Source organism: Sinocyclocheilus grahami, unplaced genomic scaffold (genome assembly GCF_001515645.1).
Source record: "Sinocyclocheilus grahami isolate Dianchi unplaced genomic scaffold, SAMN03320097.WGS_v1.1 scaffold708.1, whole genome shotgun sequence".
Lineage (NCBI taxonomy): Eukaryota > Metazoa > Chordata > Actinopteri > Cypriniformes > Cyprinidae > Sinocyclocheilus > Sinocyclocheilus grahami.
Genome location: NW_015505887.1, coordinates 150,392 through 157,472, shown reverse-complemented (window position 1 = coordinate 157,472; position 7,081 = coordinate 150,392). Strand labels below are relative to the sequence as shown.

The window sequence follows — 7,081 nt, the reverse complement described above, 5'->3', positions numbered from 1 at the left end:
AGCTTTCCAGCTGCTGAGCTGGTTTATGAGAGGAAATCACTGCTAAAGCAGATAATGTGATCACAGCTGGATTAGAGCTGTGACTGGTTAAAGGAGTAGTTCAGCCAAAACGGAATATTTGCTGAAAATGTGCTCATCCTCAGTCGATCCAAGATTAGGATGAGTTCGTTTCTTCATCAGGTTTAGAAAAATGTAGCACTGCATCAGTGTCTCAGCAATGGATGCTCTGCAGTGAATGGGTGCCGTCAGAATGAGAGTCCAAACAGCTGATAAAAACATCACAATAATCCACAGCACTCCAGTCCATCAGTTAACATCTGGAGAAGACAAAAGCTGAAACTAATCCATCAAGATGTTTTTAACTTCAAACTGTTGCTTCCTGCTAAAATATGAGTCCATAACACATCCTTCAGTGAAAAAGTGCATCTCCTGTTGTCTCTCACACCAAAATCCAGTCACAGATTTGTTTAGAGCTGTTTTGGCTTGTAAACGCTGCTTGATCTGTGCAGATTTCTCTCCCGATTCAGATGACATTTTCACTGGAGGAAGCGTTATTATGGATTATGGACTAGAAGCAACAGTATGAAGTTAAAAACATCTTAATGCTGGATTTGTCTCAGCTTTTGTCCTCTCCAGATGTTAACTGATGGTCTGGAGTGCTGTGGATTATTGTGATGTTTTTATCAGCTGTTTGGACTCTCATTCTGACGGCACCCATTCACTGCAGAGCATCCATTGCTGAGACACTGATGCAGTGCTACATTTCTCCAAACCTGATGAAGAAACAAACTCATCAACATTTTGGATGGCCTGAGGGTGAGCATAGTTTCAGAGAAAATAATTTTTTTAGTGAACTATTCCTTTAAGCCACTTTAAACACACACACACACACACACACACACACACACACACACACACAGACGGAGTTTAGCTTGTACTCTTTGTTTTTCTCACTTGCCAAAGGGTTGTTTTGTTTCTTGTAAGGCTGCATAATTTGTCTGCACAAGCAATGTATGCAGTGTGATTTTGGTTTTCTTTTTTTGAAGCATCTGATTTTTATATAAATAGATTTGGGATTTGATTTGCACTATGTATGCAAGCATGTACATTACTGTTTAAAAGTCTGGAGTCAGTAAGATTTTAAAGAATTAATACATTTACTAAATATACTGCACAGTATATTGCTTATTACTTTGAAAAATATAGTAAGTGTAGAATTACGCATTATGCGATGCTAAACATTTCAAACAAAACTATTGAAAAAAATTCAAATATATTTGTGTTTTTATGAATTTTAGCAAATAAAATAATTTATATTTATATATATATATATATATATATATATATATATATATATACATATACAATTTTTTTTATCATGTATGTATGTGTGTGTGTGTGATAAAAAATATTGTAGAACAAAATATAACCAACTAAAAAAAATTGATTATTGAAAAAAATGCAGAAATAATTTTAGAAAAAAATATTAAATACAAAAAAATACTACAACATTTTTTTATTTTTTTTTTACATTTTCTAAAGTAAATAAAAAATAAATTCTTATTGAAATAAAATATGCAAAAAATGGAACCATTGGTGAGCATAAGAGACTTCTTTCAAAAACATAAAAAAAAAAATTGTGCAATCCCCAAACCTTTGAATGGTGGTGTATATCTTCTGTATTTTTGTATGCCATCAGAGCCTTGTATAGTTTAAGTGCATAGACGATTAAAAATGAAGTTTGTATTTTATATGCACACAGAGACTCTCCCCATGGCGGAAAACTTCAGCTTCTGTCTGGTGACGCTCCTGTCTGGTCGCTCAAAGAGACCCGGAGTCTCGCTCACAGGTCAGATCTTCAGTGCATCTTTACATTTCCAGCGTACCTTTTCCTTTGCACTCATTTACCGTCTTTCTGTCCAGATTCTGGATGCTGTGATGGAAGTGATGCAGTCTCTGCTGGAGATCTGCCAGACGCCCGAGAACCATGATAAAGGTGATCTGAGCTCTGCTGCACGTCTCAAACACACATTTAGATTCACTCTCACTCTCCTGACTCACCTCCTGTCTCGTCAGTCTACCTGTGCAGGTATGCTTCCATGTCTTCTGGGCGTGGCCCGAGCGTTTGGTCGCTATGGTAACTGCAGGGATCCCCTCCTCTCTCAGCTGTTTCTGCGAGGAGCGCCACAGCCGGCTCAGCGTGTGTCTGTGGAGACCGAGGGCGTTCGGAGGAGATCCTTCAATGACTTCCGCTCTATTTTACCCAGTTCACTGCTCACGGCCTGTCAGGGAGACACGCTGAGACGCAAGAGTGGCATCGCTAACCCTGATGCACAGGTCAACACAACCTTGTATACTGTTTAGTGCATACTGTGCACGGTTATATTGCCTGTTGCTTTTTTAATCTGTCCAGATTCTGGATGCTGTGATGGAAGTGATGCAGTCTCTGCTGGAGATCTGCCAGACGCCCGAGAACCATGATAAAGGTGATCTGAGCTCTGCTGCACGTCTCAAACACACATTTAGATTCACTCTCACTCTCCTGACTCACCTCCTGTCTCGTCAGTCTACCTGTGCAGGTATGCTTCCATGTCTTCTGGGCGTGGCCCGAGCGTTTGGTCGCTATGGTAACTGCAGGGATCCCCTCCTCTCTCAGCTGTTTCTGCGAGGAGCGCCACAGCCGGCTCAGCGTGTGTCTGTGGAGACCGAGGGCGTTCGGAGGAGATCCTTCAATGACTTCCGCTCTATTTTACCCAGTTCACTGCTCACGGCCTGTCAGGGAGACACGCTGAGACGCAAGAGTGGCATCGCTAACCCTGATGCACAGGTCAACACTACACTTGTATACTGTTTAGTGCATACTGTGCACGGTTATATTGCCTGTTGCTTTTTTTTAAAAACATAATCAGTGTAAAAGTATGCATTATGCAATGATAAACGTTTCAAACAACATGTATGTTACACACTGTCACAGGGCACTTTGCATGGTTTAATTCTGCGAGTAGCATCTGGGTAATATCTCAGTAAAAAATTGAATTTATTGAAATACATGTGCAAAAAAAAAGGTGAAGCATTTTGTCTCTGATTCATTCCTCAAGACTCTGGACGCTGTCGTGTCTGAGGTTACAGAGGTGAAGCCACACGTTTCATTTACTAGGATTTATATCAGCATTAATATTGAATTGTCACAAACCAGATGCTTAAGCCTGTTTGCTTGTTTAGCTCTTCCTGATTCGCCCATCCTTTTTTCTCTGTTAACGAAGGCAAATCCAGGCATCGATCTCTTTTACAAAGCCTTCAGCGACCCGCTGTACATCAGCATGTTCAAGATGCTGCGAGACACGCTCTATTACATGAAAGGTTGCTGAAATCTAGCCGTTATTTAGCTCAAATGATTTATTAATCACACCTTTAATGTTTGTGTAGTGTTTGTTAATGCCTTTGACCTTTGCCGTATGTGAATGTTTCATGTGGATCTCTGGTCAGATGTGCAGACGAGCTTCGTTAAAGAGGTGCATGACTTTGTTCTGGAGCAGTTCAGCAGCAGCCAATCAGAGATCCAGAAGGTTCTCCATGAGGAACGGTTGCCAGGGGAACCCAGTCCTCTCAAGCTCCGTTGTCATGCCAACGCAACCTGTGTGGACCTCATGGTGTGGGCGGTCAAAGATGAGCAAGGTCTGTAGCTTTCTTTCAGTCACTGACAATCACTGCTTTTACTGCATCTCAGGGTCGTCTAGTAGGACAGACCAGGGCATGTTGTCACACTCCAGTGGAGGCGTCTCTGGGTGGGTTGTGTTATATTATAATATACATTTCTATATAAACATGAAATCAAAACCAACTCTTTGGTCATGCATATTTCTGGTTTTATTGTGAGCAATTCATGAGTTCACGTTATTATAAAGAAAAATGTGCTTTTATCAAAATGCAGTAATTGCTTTCTTTTTTATGACTTTCCATTTTGTTGCACTGTAAGAAATTTATAATTTTTTTTTAAATTTGTGAATGAAACAGATTAGTGGAGTGCAAGAAAATTTACCAGAAAATACTACTTCAGTTTTTCTTCTTCAATTTCATTTTTCATATCTTTATTATTTGTGAAATTCACTAGCAATTTGAGTAAAAGTTTTCTATATATATATATATATTTTGTGATGGGGTTAATGCTATCCAATAGCAGTTGTTATCATAAGTTAAAACTATTACAATTAATATTTGTTAATTGAAATTAAGCTGAAATAATATCTGAATATCAGATGGTAAAACTTAAATGAAAATGTTCCTATTTAACTGAAATAAAATAGTCTGAAGTATTAAAACTACTAAAATTAAAATAAAAATCACATAACAAAATGACTAAAACTAAAAAGAAATCCTTTATTTTAATTTTTTCAGGTATTCCAAAATATTATTAAATACTATAACAGTACATAAATAATACTAAAATATCACTGACCAATAGTAAAGTAGATATTTAGTCATTTTGTCAGGATGCAGGTAATAATTCAGCCAAAAAAAACAGCAAAGTCACATTCATCACTTTTCACCATGCAGTACATAAGTTCATGTCTCTTCCTACATTGTCATTAATTTCAATAATACATTTCATACCGGAGTGTGTGTGTGAGAGAGCTCATGAATGACTCGTGTGTGTGTGTTTGTGTCTGTCTGTCTGTTTGTGTCTCTGTGTGTGTGTGTGTGTGTGTTTGTGTCTGTCTGTCTGTGTGTGTGTGTGTGTGTGTCTGTCTGTCTGTGTGTGTCTCTCTCTGTGTGTGTGTGTTTGTGTCTGTCTGTCTGTGTGTGTGTGTGTGTGTGTCTGTCTGTCTGTGTGTGTCTCTCTCTGTGTGTGTGTGTTTGTGTCTGTCTGTCTGTGTGTGTGTGTGTGTGTGTCTGTCTGTCTGTGTGTGTCTCTCTCTGTGTGTGTGTGTTTGTGTCTGTCTGTCTGTGTGTGTGTGTGTGTGTGTCTGTCTGTCTGTGTGTGTCTCTCTCTGTGTGTGTGTGTTTGTGTCTGTCTGTCTGTGTGTGTGTGTGTGTGTGTCTGTCTGTCTGTGTGTGTCTCTCTCTGTGTGTGTGTGTTTGTGTCTGTCTGTCTGTGTGTGTGTGTGTGTGTGTCTGTCTGTCTGTGTGTGTCTCTCTCTGTGTGTGTGTGTTTGTGTCTGTCTGTCTGTGTGTGTGTGTGTGTGTGTCTGTCTGTCTGTGTGTGTCTCTCTCTGTGTGTGTGTGTTTGTGTCTGTCTGTCTGTGTGTGTGTGTGTGTGTGTCTGTCTGTCTGTGTGTGTCTCTCTCTGTGTGTGTGTGTTTGTGTCTGTCTGTCTGTGTGTGTGTGTGTGTGTGTCTGTCTGTCTGTGTGTGTCTCTCTCTGTGTGTGTGTGTTTGTGTCTGTCTGTCTGTGTGTGTGTGTGTGTGTGTCTGTCTGTCTGTGTGTGTCTCTCTCTGTGTGTGTGTGTTTGTGTCTGTCTGTCTGTGTGTGTGTGTGTGTGTGTCTGTCTGTCTGTGTGTGTCTCTCTCTGTGTGTGTGTGTTTGTGTCTGTCTGTCTGTGTGTGTGTGTGTGTGTGTCTGTCTGTCTGTGTGTGTCTCTCTCTGTGTGTGTGTGTTTGTGTCTGTCTGTCTGTGTGTGTGTGTGTGTGTGTCTGTCTGTCTGTGTGTGTCTCTCTCTGTGTGTGTGTGTTTGTGTCTGTCTGTCTGTGTGTGTGTGTGTGTGTGTCTGTCTGTCTGTGTGTGTCTCTCTCTGTGTGTGTGTGTTTGTGTCTGTCTGTCTGTGTGTGTGTGTGTGTGTGTCTGTCTGTCTGTGTGTGTCTCTCTCTGTGTGTGTGTGTTTGTGTCTGTCTGTCTGTGTGTGTGTGTGTGTGTGTCTGTCTGTCTGTGTGTGTCTCTCTCTGTGTGTGTGTGTTTGTGTCTGTCTGTCTGTGTGTGTGTGTGTGTGTGTCTGTCTGTCTGTGTGTGTCTCTCTCTGTGTGTGTGTGTTTGTGTCTGTTTGTCTCTCTGTGTGTGTCTGTCTGTTTGTGTCTCTCTGTGTGTGTGTGTGTGTGTGTGTGTTTGTGTCTGTTTGTCTCTCTGTGTGTGTGTGTGTGTGTTTGTGTCTGTCTGTCTGTTTGTGTGTGACATTTCCATCGACAACGTCTGCAGGTCTGCCTCACCTTTATGTTATTTTCTGAAGTTCACTTATAATGAAATCCATCTCTGCATCTGCTCTGAGTTGGAGTCATTTATAACGTGCATATGGTACACAGCATGTGCCAACCATCTGCACAAACTCATAATGAGAAACGCTTCTCAACAGCTTTAAGGCTGTCTGCAGTTTTCCTGTCAAAATAACAATGTTAATCATTTAAATTAAGAAATTAAGACATAAATATGAGTATTGTCATTTGACAGTCATAATGTAAAATAAAATATTTTTTCTTAAGTACTCCAATATAATACAATTTTAAACAATATAAAATAATCTTTTTATTTTTATTTAAAGGCCTTGTCACACTGAACGTGATGCTAAAATGTGATCCTCGCTTTTTTTCTATGCCACGAATGATCACGCCCAGTGTGAAAGCTTCTTAGCGGTGAAACATTACAAGAATATTTCATATTTTGTTTTTACTTAGTAATTTTTAATATTTTTATTTAGTAGTATTGATAATAATATTTCCATAAAAATTTCCATAAATTCTCTAACTTAATATATTTAATATAACTTTTTAATAATAAATAATATATTTTTTATTTAACAGTGAAATATTACAAGAGTAATATTTCTTTTTATTATTTAGTAATTTTTATATTTTTTATTTAGTAGTAGTTGAAGTAATAGTTTATTATTATTATTATTATTATTATTATTATTATTATTATTATTATTATTATTATTATTATTATTATTATTATTATTATTATTATTATTATTATTATTATTATTATTATTATTATTATTATTATTATTATTATTATTATTATTATTATTATTATTATTATTATTATTATTATTATTATTATTATTATTATTATTATTATTATTATTATTATTATTATTATTATTATTATTATTATTATTATTATTATTATTATTATTATTATTATTATTATTATT

At 37.7% G+C, this 7,081-nt stretch overlaps 1 long non-coding RNA gene and 1 pseudogene across 1 annotated transcript in view; both read left to right on the top strand.

Annotated features, from left to right (window-relative positions):
- Positions 1-1,734: 1,734 nt before the first annotated feature.
- LOC107560028 (phosphatidylinositol 4-kinase alpha-like) overlaps positions 1,735-7,081 on the top strand; it is a 52,824-nt pseudogene continuing 47,477 nt past the window's right edge.
- LOC107560054 (uncharacterized) overlaps positions 6,099-7,081 on the top strand; it is a 2,987-nt gene continuing 2,004 nt past the window's right edge. The window contains exon 1 of the long non-coding RNA XR_001605689.1: positions 6,099-6,126. This is a non-coding gene — a long non-coding RNA (uncharacterized lncRNA). The remainder of the gene's footprint in view (positions 6,127-7,081) is intronic.